The sequence below is a fragment of the Odocoileus virginianus genome, chromosome 24, assembly GCF_023699985.2.
Source record: "Odocoileus virginianus isolate 20LAN1187 ecotype Illinois chromosome 24, Ovbor_1.2, whole genome shotgun sequence".
Lineage (NCBI taxonomy): Eukaryota > Metazoa > Chordata > Mammalia > Artiodactyla > Cervidae > Odocoileus > Odocoileus virginianus.
The window spans coordinates 9,070,911-9,087,834 of NC_069697.1; the positions used below are offsets into that span (position 1 = coordinate 9,070,911).

Consider the following 16,924-nt stretch of genomic DNA (forward strand, 5'->3'; position numbering starts at 1 on the left):
GACTGCTTATGATGAGTAAGCGAAAGTCACTCAGTCATGTCAGACTCTTTGCCTCCCCGTGGATGGTAGCCCGCCAGGCTCCTCTATCCTTGGAATTCTCCAGGCAAGAATATTGGAGTAGGTAGCCATTCCCTTCTCCAGGGGATCCTCCCAACCTAGAGGTCGGACCCTGATCTCCTGCATTGCAGGTGGATTCTTTACCGTGAGTTAGCAGGGAAGCCCCTGATGGTGAGGAGAGAAAGGGAGAAGCTGGGGTTTGACTTGACTAATTTAGGTGAATAGTGATGACTGTGAGGAAGGAAAGATCACTGGACCTCACAGGCCTTTTAGCTAACCGTAAGGGTAGCCTGGTGGGAAAAATGAATTAATTAAAAAACATTATGTGTTAGCAGTGTCTACATTCAACCAGCATCAAATCTTCCCGTTTTATCTTTCAAAGACTAAACTGAAATTTATTTCCATAGTTCCATACTTAAATTTTTGAGAAAAACTACCTAAAGATAATTATAATAGAAAACAATTATGAAAAAAAATACAATTTGATAATTAAGCAAGATACATTGCTAAAAAATCTATTGTATATCTACTAAACAACCCAACATAAATTTGTGTGCAGAATGGAAGTATGAAACTAAAATGTGTAGATGGGTAATGAACTGTAGTCTTAGAGCCACCAGTCATTACCAGAATGGGGTTAGGTTTTCCGCATATTGTCTCTGGGCCTAAGTTTTTGCTCCATAAGATTTAGATCACTGAATATGTTTTTAAACTGATTTTCACCTGTAAAGTCCTATTCTTCTTTGACTCTAGGGAACTTAGCATATTTCAACCCATTTACCATCTAAAAACAAATCTTACCATCCTTTCTAGGTAGTCAGTTCCTTTGAAATCTTATTCATCTATCCCTCTTCAGGTACAAACATAGATCCAGACTCTGCTTAATTCAGAAATTATTGGTAAAGTCAGTATCTAACATGAATGCTGAAACATGTATTAACACATATAAATCTGAGGAAGGATAATAGAATTTTAGGGCTTAAAGTTCTGTTTAACTTAAAGTTTTTTTTTGGAACTGTTTTATTTATTTTTTTCAATTTGTTTCAACTGTTTATTAACAGACCAGATTACAAAAATAATCCTGGTAGATACCTTAGTTCATCCTTCTAATAAGCCTGTTGATCTGGTCTTCCCTGTTGCCAGCATCTCCACCTTCTACAAAATGGGTGGTCTTTTTCTTCATTCCACCTCGTGGAGAAGACAATTTAAAGGGCCACAGGAAGTTGTTCGCTTCTTTGAAACGTTTTCCAACAGTATAGATCTCATGAGTCAGATCTTCCATGCAGATGAGTCCGTATTTCCCAAGAGATCGAGCAATCAATGCGTTGTCTGTCAGGGCAATTCTCTTTTTGTTGATTTTGCCATAACCACGCTTGTAGATCAATTCATTAACAGACTTCAGATTTGGGTACCCCCATGCAATGTATGGCTCCACAATTTTCAGCATGTTAATTGATGCTTTGTTGAGCTTCACAAAGGTGCCATTGAAGATCTGCCGGAGGCGAAGGAGCTACAGCACCTTTCGAACCTTTGGGCTCACACCGTTGATACTTCTGATCCTGATGACAAATGCCAATTTGGGTTCCGCGGGTACATAGAAGTTGCCGGCTTTTCATGCCATCCTAGCCATTCGAATTTCAGTTCTGTGCATCTGCCTGTATTCCTTGTGGTAATGCTTAGCTTTTTCATAAATAAGCTTCCTCCTTGCCTTTCGAAGCATCTTTTGGGCAAACTTCTTTCTCAGGTGCTTGATCTTAAGCTCTGAGAAATTCTTTTGCTTTTTCTTAAGGGTTTCTGGCACAGCAGGAATCTTCTTTTTCTTCTCTCTGCACTCTCCTTGGTTCCAGCCAGGAAAGAGCTGAACTGTTTTCAAGTTCAAAAACAGAGATCTTCTGGCCAGTGCAGCAAGGCTATACCATTCTTCTGATCATTGTGCAAGGCACCTCTATAATTTCCCTCTAGCTTGGAGCCGTGTCTGTTACTCCAGAGTGTCACGAAGCAGATCTACTCATTGATTCATATGAAAGGCCATCATGTTTGGAAACACCCATCAGTTGCTCATGGTGTCTATATTTTCTCTCCTTCTGGTGAATTTTCCCTAGTTCCTTCAAGTACTCCACTCTTTCTTTCTTTTTTTAAAAAAGCGTTGTTTATTTTTGGCTGTCCTGGGTCTTCACTGCTGGGCACGCTTTTCTTTGGCTGTGATGGGTGGGGACGGCTGTCTGGCTGCAGTGCGCGGCTTCTCGTTGTGATGCCTTCTCTTGGTGAGGAGCACCGGCTCTGGGGTGCTCAGGCTTCAGCAGTTGTGGTTCCCCAGCTCTAGAGCAAGCCCCAATACCTGTGCAGCACAGGCTTAGCTGCTCCATGGCCTGTGAGATCTTCTCAGTCTAGGGATCGATCCCTTGTCTCCTGCCTTTGCAGGAGGATTCTTTACCTCTGAGCCACCAGGGGAGCCCTCCACTATTTCTTATAATCCAGTCAGTCTTTCTATCCAGTTCTTAAACTTTATCATCACTTTTTACATCACCTGATTATTTATCATTCATCATTTTCACTTGTGTCAAGATGATTAAGCAAATATTAGCTTATCCCAAGGTGCTGCATAGGTAGACATTCTCTCCTTGTATTCATTTAACAAATAATTACTGATGATTATCCTTCATTGGATTGGCCAAAAATTTTCGTTTGGGTATTTTCAATCTTATGGAAAAGCCCAAATGAACTTTTTGGCCAACACAATATTATGTCCTATTTTTCTTTCTTCCATACACTTTGAGGCAGTCAAGCATAGAGGGACTTTTACCTTTTAATGAGCTTCTACATGTTACAAACATGTAGGAAAAAAAATTAACTTGCACATTCCTTTTTCCTTTGAACCTTCTCTCTCCATCTGGCTGTGTTATCTCGAAAGAAACTATTGATAATGAAACTTGATCTCCAGTTATTAGCGTGCACCTGATCTATAAAATGTGCCCTTTGGGAGAAGGTGGCGCTTATGACAACAGAACCTTGGAACCAGATTACCTGGGTTAGAGCCACAGCTCCACAGTGACCAGTTTCTGTCCTTTGGAAAGCCATTCAGTCTTTCTGGTCCTCAGTTTTCTTCTCCCTAAAACGGGAGTGATGATAATCTTACCTACATTATGCAGTTAATATAATTTAAAGGCTCAGACCCCAAGCAAACACTGAGAGTCTTGGTGATTGTTATCATTCTTATCTCTCTGCAGGGGTAGGGTGGCACTGAGGAGCTTTGGCCATCTGTAATGGGAAGTAAAGTTGTTCTAGCTGTTTGTGTGTCTCTTTTTGTCAGAGGAATTAATGAACCCGTTTTTCTTGACAGAAGGAGAGCTGTAAGAGAGCTCGTGTTTGAGTTTTCTTGTTTTCCTCTCACAAAAGAATAAATTTTAAGATAGACTGGGCATCCCTGCAGCTCAGTCTAACCAACCTATAATAAAAGCCTTTGAATTTGGCCTAGTTTAATTTATCTCATTTTGAAAGAGCCTCATACAGCCCTCAGGCTGCCACTTCCTCTGAAAAAGATATTGCAGGAAAATAGTTAAGGCCGGAGGTCCTGGTCACAGAGGTGGAGACTCGTTGGAGTCCACTGGAAACGGCAGTGCCTTTCTTTTTCTTTTTTTGAAGTGTAACCTTCTCCCACTTGAGGTTTCAGAAGTTTGCGGTATAGTTCTGAAGAGAAGGAGTAACTTTATCCGGTTCTACACCTTTCCAGCCTTGGTGCCTCTCTGCTTTAGCATACCGCTCGTTAATACTGTTGGCTACATCTGCCTGGACAGGTGGAATTGATGTAAAGCTTCACATTCACCTGCTGGAGGGAATGTTCTCAGCTGTCTACTTTCAGAGCCTGGAGTAAACTATGCCTGTTTAAAGCAATGACTCTCCCTAGAAAATGTTTTCATTTTCTATGTTTCCATTTCACCGAGAAGGTGGAGATGATTGTTTCCATGAGTATGTCAGTCAGTCGTTTCCAAACCCCAGATGTTTAATTTCTGTTCAGAGTATCTTTAGACGTGTTCACGGGTCATTCCATAGATTCAGATGGGCTGGTTACTTGTAGGATATCATGCCAGTCTTAGAAAAGTCCTACTTACTGTGGGAGCTTTCCAAGCTGTATGGAATTTAGAGATGTTAGCAATGATGTTAGCAAGATGTTAGCAATGACAGAAGGAGGAAAGGAAATACAACTGGAAAAAGAAACACATTGTAAAAGTGCCTTGAAATCCAGTAATATACTACATAGAGTGAGTATGGTTAGCATAGTGAACATTGCCTGATGACCACCAAGAACAGAACAGGAAAGTTCTATTATTACAGCAGAGTGAATCAATGGAGATGGTGCGCAGAGTTTATGTTCTATATTTCTAATTATAGATGTGTGTTTAAATCCTTTTAGACTGTACTGTCTCTGGGTAAAGTCACATATTTAACAGTGACTTAGAACAAGTTCCATTGGATCAAACAAGATGTCACCAAAAAAAAAACAAAAAAAAACTGAAAAGAGAAGGCCATCTACTTATTCTCTGCAGAGGAAAAACAAAAACTTTTTTATGATGTATATTTGAGAAGATATCTGTTTGGAAGAAAGACAGACCTAAGCATATACTGGACAGTATCCCAATAATCTAAAACTGGACAGTATCTCAATAATCTAAAGATAGAATTGAAATTAAAATTGATCTGAGGAAAAAATGGTGTGGATAGAAATAATCTAAAATTTTAATCTGCTCTAAGTAGCACAATAAAGCTCTTTAATAGACGTCAGGGAGAAAATAAAACGTGAATGAATCCTTCCACCAAATGTTTGCCAGAACCACATTCCTAAAAATGAAATGTCTGCTCAAAATCCCTGTGCAGACAGACTAGTCTTTACCAGTCTGGCTCAGCTGGTAAAGAATCCGCCTGCAATGCAGGAGACTGGGGTTCAATCCCTGGGTTGGGAAGATCCCCTGGAGAAGGGAAAGGCTCCCCACTCCAGTATTCTGGCCTGGAGAATCCATGGACGGTATAGTTCATGGGGTCGCAAAGAGTCGGACGCGACTGAGTCGCTTTCACCAGAGCGTGGCAGGCAAGGCCTCTGGTGGGCCGGGACCAGCCTCGGACCACGGCCGCCCCTGTTGTTCAAACACGCCCTGTGCTTGAGCCACCCTGAGCTCTGAGCAGTTCAGAAGAAACCAGGGCACAGCGTGAGTAAGAAACTTGCTGAAGACTGGTAACTGGAAACTAGTTGCCAACGACTAGTGACTAGTAACTTGCCCCGCTAGTAAAGAGCTTGGCGTTCCCTGGACACGCGAGGACGCCCAGTTTTTCCAGGCCGTGCTGATCTTTTCTCTTGGTCTGGGCTTCCCTCCTGACTGCCTCTCTGCCCTGCACATTCTTTCTGGGAGACTTGCTCTGTCCTGTAAGACAGATGCGACATTGTCCTCAACTCTGGAAAGCGTCCCCAGTGTTACTTCTGCTAGAATTCTCTCTCTCTTCTCAACAGCCTTTTGTTCATGTCCCTCTAACCATGGAGGGACTCTAGTTAGAGATCTGCTCAATTTTTTTTTTTAAATAATGACAAATTTCATTATATTTGGATGATTCTTTTAGAACTGGACAAGCACCATCCTAAGGATGAAACTAAATGTATGAATCACATAACACACAAATAAATGGTATACTTAGGCATCATCTGTAGGTACATAGGAGCACGCAAGTTCCGAGTTTGAGAATTTTATGAAAGCAGGAATCTGGCCTTATTTACTTTCTTTGAGCATTCCTTCTGGTATGTAGGTTTTCAAAAGTATTTTCTTAATAAATAGATAAGGTAAAAAACAGGTAGATCTCAGGTTTTTATGTTTTTTAGACTATTAATGAGAATAAAAAAAATGAAAGTTAATTAGGCCCTTTCAATAATATATGTATATATGATCTGTCAATCTGTCAGAATGTCCTCTTTGTTTCTCTGTCCAACACTAACCTAGTAAATGTAAGTTGAATATATAAGCATTTAGTTGTTTTACAAATTCTAGAACATGTTAGAGAAAGTTTTAAGACCATACTAATTATAAGTATCTCTTTTTATCTTTCAGAGCCCAAACCAGTTCAAATTGTTATTCCTTATGAAAGCCATAGTACCTCTATAATCTTGTTTGTTCAGATGCCTAATATTGGAGTGTTTGATGGTGTACATATTGCAAGTGACCGAGGCCCAAATGTAACCAGGCTTTTGAAACAAGACAACAAAATAACTGTTGACAATTTAACCCCAGGCACAGAATATAATTTCTTTGTTTCTACCATCAGTGGGACTAAATTAAGTAATATGTATTATGTACCTGCAGTAAGAACATGTAAGTATTTTAGGACTTGCCTAAGGTGCTTCTCGATTTTGATTTTGTGTGCCATTTCAAATTAGTACTCTGTGTTCGCTGTAATGCAATCAGTTTCAAAGATCCTTTAAAACAAACACAAAACCTCATTACTGAGCCTGATCTGTAATTGCCTAGTATACAGATAGAGCTGACCTTGTTTAAAATTGAGAAGTCGTGAAGTTTTTGTCTATTACTAAAAACCACATGTGCATATTAATTGGAACTTTCAATGACTTAATCCAAGAGTGAGGACATTATGAAAACTAGACCATCCTTTGTGAGTCTGGGAGCCCTGATGGTGTCTCATAAAGCACATGATAAGTGTGCATTTATTATGTACACTTATCACGTACACTCCCTATGCTGCCATTTGTCTGGAAAAACCTAGTGCATATTTTCTTCATCTCTTTGGATATTTTAAATTATTATGTATAATATGTGTACATACCAATACTTTACATTTTGAGATTCACATTGATTTTGATTTAAGTCACTCAAAAATTCTACAGATGTTAATTTTGAACATTTGGAATACTTGACATTTGACCCCGCCGTAGTCTAATCTTGGGACCAAGCCTGCTCAGGCTCCAGGGATGGGATGGCAGCCCAGGTCAGGGAGGTTGAAGGGATAAACATGGCTTTTTTCCTTTTCTTTAATTTTATGCTGACAGTGTGATGGAGTATTGTCGATTTGCAATATTGTTCTTGTTTTCAGTGTACAGCCTCCTGGTTCAGTGATGATATGTATGGGTATATCATAGCTATTCTCTTTTGGATTCTTTTGCCTTGGAAGTTATTGCAGAAGCTGGAGCAAAGTTCCAAGTGCTGAACATTACTTCTTTGTGGATGGATGGATGATGGATGGGTGGAAGGAACAAAAATAATCCTTGCGGAGTGTATATTACAGATACAGCTCTCTGTGTATACATTAGTCCACACACACCTTCTAATTCGTTCTTGGCCCTTCAGTTTTTTTTTTTTTTTTGAACTGTATGTTTGAATTCTCAGAGTTTCTTTTTGTGTCATAAATTAGTTCATTTGTATCTTTTTTTGTTTGTTAGTTTTGCCTAGAGGGGATGTTATATGCTATTGTCTTTCTCTGTGTGGCTGACTTCACTTAGTGTCATCCTCCAAGGTCCATCCCTGTGGCTACCAGTGGCATAATTTCATATGTTTATTATGGCTGAGTAATATTCCATTGTATACACACACCACATCTTTAATCTTGAATGGGGTGGTGGGCATTTTGCTGGTTCTATGTTTTGGCTGTTGTAAGTAGTGCTATAGTGAATGTTGCGGTGTATGTGTCTTATTGAATTATGGTTTTCTCGGGATATAGTCCTAGGTGTGGGAATGTCAAATTCTAGGCTTAGCTCTCTCTTTTTTTTTCCTGGCATTTGGAGACTGTCTGTTATAGTGATGGTGCCAATTTATATACCCACCAACAGTGTATGTGGGTTCCCGTTCCTCCAGGCTGTCTCCTTCATTTATTGTTTGTAGACTTATGAGAATGGCTATTCTGTCTGGTGGGATTTGATTTCTCACTGTAATTTTGATTGGTATCCCTGTAATAATTAGGGATGCTGAGCATTTTGTCCTTTGGTAGTTTGGATTGTTTTTCTTTTTTCCTTAAATGGAGTGAGGAAATTTTACCTGTTGCAACTGGCTTTGTAAAAGTCGGTAGTGTTTGGAATTTATTTCTGTAATATCTGCCCCAGGACACTTCCTGAGGGCAGCTGTCGTTAGCAGCCACCCAAGGCCCTGTGAAGTGGAGGTGTTAGTCTCTTAGATGTGTCCCACTCTTTGCGACCCTATGGATTGTAGCCTGCCAGGCTCCCCTGTCCATGAAATTCTCCAGGCAAGAGTACTGGAGTGGGTTGTTGTTCCCTTCTCCAGGGGATCTTCCCAACGGAGGGATCAAACTCCTGGTCTCCTGAATTGCAGCCAGATTCTTTATCATCTGAGCCTCCAGGGATTGGAGGTTCCAGTGAGCACTTGTGGTCATGTTGTAGTTACAGAGAGTGTCCACAAGGCGGCTGCATAGCCTCAGGGAAAACCCTGGGCTGTAAATTGGAGCAAATACCCAAGGACTTGTGTCTCACTGCTTCCTTCTAAAGCTTCAGCCCCTTATGCGGACTAATCCCAACCTGGACCGCTTCACCCTGCAGAGGATGCTTAGGCGCCTGAGCTTAGGAGGTTCCACTCTCAGGAAGGAAGCTTGAGCTGGGAACCCAAGCACCAAGAGATGTGGAGGCGAGGTGACTTTTCCAAGGTCCCCAAGGCCAGAGGGTCAGGTCACCATCCTTGGGTGCGCTATGGACTCTGGTCCCCGCCAGAGCAAACCATCCAGGTTTAAGAGAAGACTGAATTAAAGGCACCCTGCCTGACTGTCTTGACCTCCCCACAGTCCAGCCTTGGGACCCAAGCCTGCTCAGGCTCCAGCGATAGGATAGCAGCCCAAGTCAGGGAGGTCAGAGGGGAGAAACTAGGCATGGCTTTTTTTTCTTTTCCTTCTCTTTAATTTCAGGCTGATGGTATGTTGGAGTGTAGTTATTTCTAATGTGCTTCTTGTTCAGTTACGGTCTGTGAACCAGGCCAGTTCATGTGTATGAACACATGCAAACCCCAGACCTACTTATTTGGATTCTGTTGCCATAGAGATTATTGCAGAAGATCCAGCAGAGTTCCCTGTGCTGAGCATCAGGTCCTTGGGGATAGAAGGAGTGACGAGAATCCTTGTGGATTATCTATTATTGACACGGATTTCCGTGTGTATGTTAGTCGTGCGTGCACGTGTGTGTGCGTGCTCACTTGCTTCCACCGTGTCCAACTCTTTGCGACCCTGTGGCTGTGGCCCTCCAGGCCCCTCTGTCCATGGGATTCTCCAGGCAAGAATACTGGAGTGGGTTGCCATGCCCTCCTCCAGGGGATCTTCCCGGCCCAGGGAACGAACCCACATCTCCTGCTTTGGCACTTGGATTCTTTACCACTGAGCCACTGGTGGCCTCCATATGTTAGTCCTGACCTCCTAATTCACCCTGGCCCTTTACTTTTTTTTGAATCCTATGTTGAATTCTCAGAATCTCTTAAAATTAGTTTGTTTGTATCTCCTTTTCCATTTTGCCTAGATGGGACGTCATGTGTCTTCCTCTGTGTGGCTGACTTCTCTTAGTGTCATCCTCCAAGGTCCATCCCTGTGGCTACCAGTGGCATAATTTCATGTGTTTTTTTATGGCTGAGTAATATTCCATTGTATGCACACACCACATCTTTGCACTTGAATGGGTTGGTGGGCGTTTTGCTGGTTCTGTGTTTTGGCTGTCGTAAGTAGTGCTGTGGTGAATGTTGGGGTGCATGTGTCTTTTTCAACTATGGTTTTCTTGGGATATAGATCCAGGTGTAGGAATGTCACATCCTAGGCTTAGCTTTTGTTCTTTACAGTGACTGTGCCCAATATATATTCCCATGGACACTGTATATGCGTCCCTTTCCTCCAGGGCTTCCGTGGTGGCTCAGTGGTAAAGAATCCATCTGCTGATACAGGAGACACAGGTTTGATACCTGGGTGGGGAAGATCCCCTGGAAGAGCAAATGGCAACCCACTCCAGTATTTTTATCTGGAAAATCCCATGGACAGAGGAGCCTGGTGGGCTATGGTTCATAAGGTCTCAAAGAGTTGGCAATGACAGCACACACATGCGTCCACTTGATGTAGAAATTGATGGCAAGTAGTAATAAATGCCATACAAAAACTGCATGGTGTCCTGAAATCATTATGTTTCTGACTACAAATGTAAATAAGTGTCAATGTTCTTAATGATTTGCTCTTCCTGATTACATGTCTTCACATGTCTTATTATACCATATTGTATTATGTATCTTTCCCCCCAATTTATAATCCTTCCATTATTGTTTAAACTCATTTTTCCACAAAATAATCTCAAACTGATGTCATAAGTCATGTTATTCTAATAGCATTTTAACATATCTATAATCAGCTCAGATATATGTTTATATTTTGCTTGTAATTTTTATGTACTTTTTATATTCTCTGCCTCTTATATTATGAATCATTGTGGGCAACATTCTGTTTTACAGTTCTTGTCTTTAAAAATAAGTAATACTTGATCTTCTAACTATATCAATATCATTATATCAGTAGCAGAAATACCAGTATATAAGACAATACTCTAAAGCTGACATTTTTCAGTTTTTTAAAAATAATTGTTCTCCTTTGTGCTAGATGAAATCTTTAAATTGGGAAAATGAAACACTAAAACTCACCAGATAAAATTTGTTTTTAACTTCAGCCAATATTTGGTACAAAGGAATTCTTTTGCTTCTTTGTCTAGCCTTCATATTTCTGTCTCTGCTGTGTTTTAGTAATTTCAGAAAGCTTTCATTTCATTTTTCCCCTTTGAATGTTGTGCCTTTGCTCCTATGAATTTGCTCTCACTAGTTTTTGCTGTAGCATCAGAGTTAGCTGCATGTAATGGTGTATCCAGTGACTGAGTACAATTGATTATCATATTTTATAAGCTAATATATGTATAAACAACTTTTTAACTAGGCTAGAGATAATTCATTAATAAACTGCACTGTCCTTTTTTGGTGTGTTGTGCTTTTTGCTCTCTTTGAAGGGACAAATAAAAGAGAAAACTGGTTAGAAAACATCCAGGAGCAATTTAGTGTTTTATGTGTTTTGCGTAGGTCTGGAAGCACCATCAAATATCCATGAGGGCAAAGTTACAGACTCTTCCATTGAAATTCTCTGGAATCGAGCTGATGGGAATTTTCAGCATTATGAAATCACATGCGTAAACTGTGCTGATGCTTTCATGGTACGTTATAAGGGACTCTCGGAGGAGTTAAACTTTCATGCTGAAACCAAGGTTACTCACGCTTACATCAGATCAGATGGTCTGGTGTGCCAGTCCATGGGGTCACAGAGTTGGACATGACAACACATGTTGGATAGTAAAATTAAATAACCCCCAGTCTTTTCTCTTTTTCGCTTGTGTTTGATTGTGGAATGTTTCTTCAATGAACACTTGGAAAGTTATTCTTTTGGATTGTCAGGTCCAGAAGGTATCTCAAGAAGCTGCAGTCTTCTCTAACCTGGATCCTGCCACGGTGTACACCTTTTCAATTCGCACTGAAAAAGAAGGTTTTAAAGACAGTTCTCCCTACATAAAAGAAATACAGACAGGTACAGCTTGTGTAAGCATTTTTGATATTAGTTTAATGCTCCACTTTTCAAAAATACTTTATTAATGTAATCAGAAGGATTCCATAAAAATGCTTTTTTTATATATTATTTTCTTTTTTAAAGGAAAATTTATTTAGCCAGGTTTCATTGACTTGTAACATTTTATAAGTTTCAATGTTCAAATATTCATTTGGTTCTTATAGAGAAGAATTAGTAAACAGTTTATTCTTTACAAATTTTCTTTATGGGCAGGCAGTATTGCCTCTTGTCTGTTTTTTACTTCCCCTTGCATGAATTAGCACAGCCTCTTCTGTTATGTGTATTTCCAGACAATAGAGTTGCTAACTGCCTGGGTTCTGGCCAGTCTCCCTTTGTGATTTAATGTTTCCAGTGTTCAGTTAGACAGACAATGGAGTATGCTGTTTCGCCAGTGTTAGCAACTCATTCCCAATGGCAGATGGTGACTTATTCCATGGTAGTCATGTGAAATAAAGGGTAATTGGAAAGGGTGCATGCAAAATGTGCACATTTTCAAATCTAGGTGAAGTGAAATTGTCAACTGTTCTGCTAAAATAACTATTTCAGCTATTCTTGACACTGATGGCATGGGAAGATTGATTTACATATTTAGAAGCTGGTCAGGTCTGGTGTTCTTTTATTGTACTAATAAAGAACGGAAATGAGAGAGAATATCTTGGCAGTTTTTTTTTTACTTTCCCACACATGGAAGAATTTTAAGGGAGAAATAAAATATATATTATATACTATATTAACATTTTTCTTCAGAGAAATAAGGAAAGTATTTCATATTTAGATGGCAATGAACTTTCCTGTTGACTGACCTTATTACTATTTGGTATTTAACTAGAATGATGCTTTGAAAATCTTTATAAACATTTCTGAGGTTGGTGGTTACACTAAACCAAGATATCACCTCTTTCTACATTATAGAGGCAGGGTAAATACTGCATACAACACTGCTGGGTACATATAAGTTATGTTTCAAAGTTTAAAATGATTCTAGCTGTTTTGTTTTTTTTTCACTCTCTTGACTTTTAATTTCTCATATCTACCATGAGGAATAAAAGGAATATCTTGGTTACCCTCAGAGTTTGCAGAGTCAAAGAAATCCAAAGCAGTTTTAAAATAGGTGCTTTCTATGGTAGAAAATGTTATTTGATGTGTATGTTTTACATGATATAGCCCCAAGTGCGGTTGAATTTATGAATCATAGTAGGAATTCAAATGCAGTAACCATTAGTTGGCCTTCAGCCAGAAGTCTTCTGGATGGATATATTATTTCAATATCCAGTGAAAGCTTAATGAAAGAAGAAATCCTGCCTTCTACAAACAGGTATGAAAACATTAAAAAGAGATTATGTTAAGTTACATGAAACACAAGATTAACATTTTATATGTGCTTTTAGAAAGCTGTTTTAATAGTGTAGTATAAACAGAAATTATAAGAGTTTGCAGGACAACTTTTTGGACTGTAGTGTGATCAGCATAACTGAATCTGATGTACAGTGCCAAATTATGTATGTGGATAGATAGTAATGAATTAATTCGGGATATCATTATGCTTGTATGCATGACATATACACTTTTTGACTTAAATTTCTCTACTTAAGAAGCTATGATTTCCAAATAGCCATTTGTGTTTAAGCATAGGAAATTGTGTCCATAACAGAAAAAAAATACATAAAATTCCAAATGTTTCTGAGCTGAATATTTAATGGGTGATTTTTCTCTAATGTGTAGGACATTCACATTTAACAGACTTTCTCCGGGGACTGATTTTTTAATTAGCATTATGGCTACTAAGGGACTAAAGAGAAGCCATCCTACTGTCCTAATGGTTAGCACTTGTAAGTTCACTTTATATTTAATTAACTTTTCATGGGTTAAGGGAAAATAAGGGAAATTGCTGTGTTTAAGGTCAGTAACTAGTTATGTGTGTGTGCAAGCTCAGTCGTGTCTGACTCTGCGATCCCATGGGCTCTCATGAGCCCACCAGGCTCTCATCCATGGAATTTTCCAGGCAAGAATACTGAAGTGGGTTGCCATTTCCTTCTCCAGGGGGTCTTCCCAATCCAGGAATCAAACCTATGGCTCTTGCATCTCCTGTATTGGCAGACAGATTCTTTACCACTGGCACCACCTGGGAAGCCCCAGTATCTAGTTAACCATCAATTAAAATAGAATCAGTTTACGATGCTATGGCTTGAAGAGATGGGGCATTTCACTTACGCAGAGAATGCCTGAATTATAGTCCTTTCTCTGTCATTTATTGTGACCTTGGGCAAAACTATGCAGTTCTCACCTAAACAATGAGAATAATTATTCTTGCCTGGGTATAAACTCTTGTTACTAAAATCAAATGCAAAGCTTTTTGTGAAAAGTTCAGAGTACTCTAAAACCGTAAGGTATTGTCATCATGAAATACTTAATATTTTTCTAATATTCTGACTATATCTATTAACTATATCATTTTATGAAAAATGAAACTCTGAAACTAGAAAGAATAGATGATGGCTTTTCAATTGCATTTATTGGGTTCAGTTTGCATCCTCTGACCTCGTTAGCATTGCTTACGTGTCTGCCTGCCCTGAACACATGCGGATGTTCCGAAGCGCCCTGTTACTTGTGGGTCACAGTCACACGAATGTGTGCTCAAGTACCCATGCCCAAGTGTGACAGGAGGCTCCATATCAAGGTTTGAGGTGTGGAGGAAGGGAAAGCACTGGAAAATGCAGCAATAAGCAATTCTGGAAAACAAACTAAAAAAGTCTGAGCACTTACGGTACCCCAGCATGGTGACTGTGCTGTGCTAAGTCGCTTCAGTCGTGTCTGACTGTGCACCCCTATGAACTGTAGGCTGCCAGTTTCCCTGTCCGTGGGATTCTCCAGGCAAGAATACTGGCACAGATTGCCCTTCCCTTCTCCAGAGGGTCTCCCTGACCCAGGGACCGAACCGGCATGTCTTACATCTAACCTGCATTGGTAGGCGGGTTCTTTACCACTAGTGCTACCCGGGAAGCCCAGGTGCTTAAGTCACTGTGTTCAATCTCCCTGCGTGACCTAAACTGTAGGTTAGGGCTCAGAGGTGTGAGATTTAACCCGGGTGTCTAACTCGCAGACTGAGATGACACTCTGCTGCCTCTCACAAAGATCATCCTAAAACATCAGAGATAGATGAGAAAAGGCATTTTTTTAAAAAAGCCTTTGTGTCGTTTTGTCTCAGGGAAAGCATCTTAGGTCGCTGCCTAGATTTGTTTGTGTTATTATCATTGTCCCTGTCGTCATCGCCATCGTCATCCTTGCCATCACTCTGGTTATCAGGGTGCTTGTTTTTTGTCGGGGGCTTTGCTATGCACTTTCTGGGCTATTTGTCACTTAGTTCTCAGTCATGACCTTCACAACCTTCGTTCTACCAATCATGATAAGATGCATTTTTCTTTTTTTACAGATGAGGAAACTGAGGTTTAGAGAATTTCAGTAGCTTCTATAGGATGATAGAGCTTCGAACCCGCATTTCCCTGACATTACATTCCGTCCTTGTAACCACTCTGCTTTCGTGGAAAGGCCACTGTGACATAGGAAGGACTCTGACCCTCCCATTCCTGGCTCTTCGGCTTTGTATCACTATCTGTATCACTATTGGACCTCAAGCTCACTGTTTCTACCCTGGGATTAACAGTACATTCTGCGTTTTAAGAGGGTTTTCCTTTGTCTATGTTTTCCCAAACAAACCTGGCAAACTTCCCCCCGTCTCCACACTCTCTCCACTTTATAATTTGACTTTTGTCTTCCACTGTCAATTAGTATTTTTTGGCCTTTTTATGCCTCTCCTTTTTTGCAAGCGACCTCAAATCCATTTGGAAGCAGATGAAATATTAATAATTATATGAAATAAACCTAGATATATCATGGGAATATGGGGGGATGGTAAGTGGTTATTAATAATTCCAGCTGAAAGGGAAAATGCATAAAAGAAAAATAGAATAAAAAAGGATTGTAAATCAGTGACAGGTTTAAATTTACCATTGATTGAATTCATATGAACTTAAATATATAAGTAAGGAAAAAAATTCCTATAAAATTTGAATTTTAGAGGTGAGATTATTCCAATAAAATTTTAGCATTATATTTCTTCCAGTTAAGGAAAGAAATGCCATGCTTCCATTTGAAATATAAATTAAAAATAGGGATGTAATACTGGTTTGAAAGGTAAGTTTCTAGAACCTCCTCTAAATGTTTAAAGGAAAAAGGAGTTTGGAAACTTAAGGGGGTTAGATATATCTCTTAATTTATGCAGTGCATAAAATTCTCAGTTAAAATTCTCACTTCTAATAATTTCATACTGAATTCTATGAGAAAAATAAATATGAAATCCATATAATTTTATTGTGAAAAAAGGCTTTCTAGAAAATGTTTTCCTCTTCCACCATTGTAGAGATGAGGGGACTGAGACTCTCACATAGCGCTAAAGCTGACTAGAGAAACCTAATTATCCTGCCTCTCTCCCATAGTGCGAGGGCCAGTATAGATAACACGAAGATAGAAATGTTTGCTTGTTTCTTTGTTTTTAAGATTTCTTTTCATATTTCATTTCTTGTCCTAGATCCAGACCCACCGTCAGATTTACTGATTTTGGGGCAGGAAGAAAACACAATATATTTGTCCTGGAAACTCCCACAAGGAGGTTTTGAGAAGTTTCAGGTAAAGCTGCTGTTATGCAACCTTGATGTTTTTTGAAGTCTTTAGTTCACTCTTTTTTGTCCTTCATTTTACATTAATAACTTAAGAAATTATGATGCCTCTCCTTTACTGTAAGATTTTCCTCCAAAATAAGTTTTCTATTTGTTGCTTTATAAATACAAAATTATCATGGGAGTTTTTCAAATTTGAGTAAAAGCTGGTGCTTGACTTTAAGTGTTCGGGTTTTCCAATGTAGACAGACGCGTGCACGTGTAGTACAAAGCCATGAATAAAGAAGTGAGGGTGCTGAAGTACAGAGCTTCTGTGACAGCATGGGTCACAGCAAAGATTCCAGAAGTTAAAGCTGGGTGATGTGCCCCGTCTTCCTTTCAGCTCCATCCTGCAGATTTAGTTGAGTGGAGACTTGCAGCCCAGAGGGTAGGAGAGAAAGAGCTACAGAGAAGCTCCTTTTTAATTGTCTGTGATATAAATGCATGCATTTTTTGATGCTCTTTGTTATTAATAATGTAACCTGGCGTCAAGTGAGGATATATTATATACACCCTACATCCTGCATTGTATGGTT

General features: G+C 39.6%; 1 pseudogene; it reads right to left on the reverse strand.

The window, feature by feature from the left end:
* Positions 1-1,086: 1,086 nt before the first annotated feature.
* On the reverse strand, positions 1,087-1,815 carry LOC110124661 (large ribosomal subunit protein uL30 pseudogene; annotated as a pseudogene).
* Positions 1,816-16,924: the final 15,109 nt, after the last annotated feature.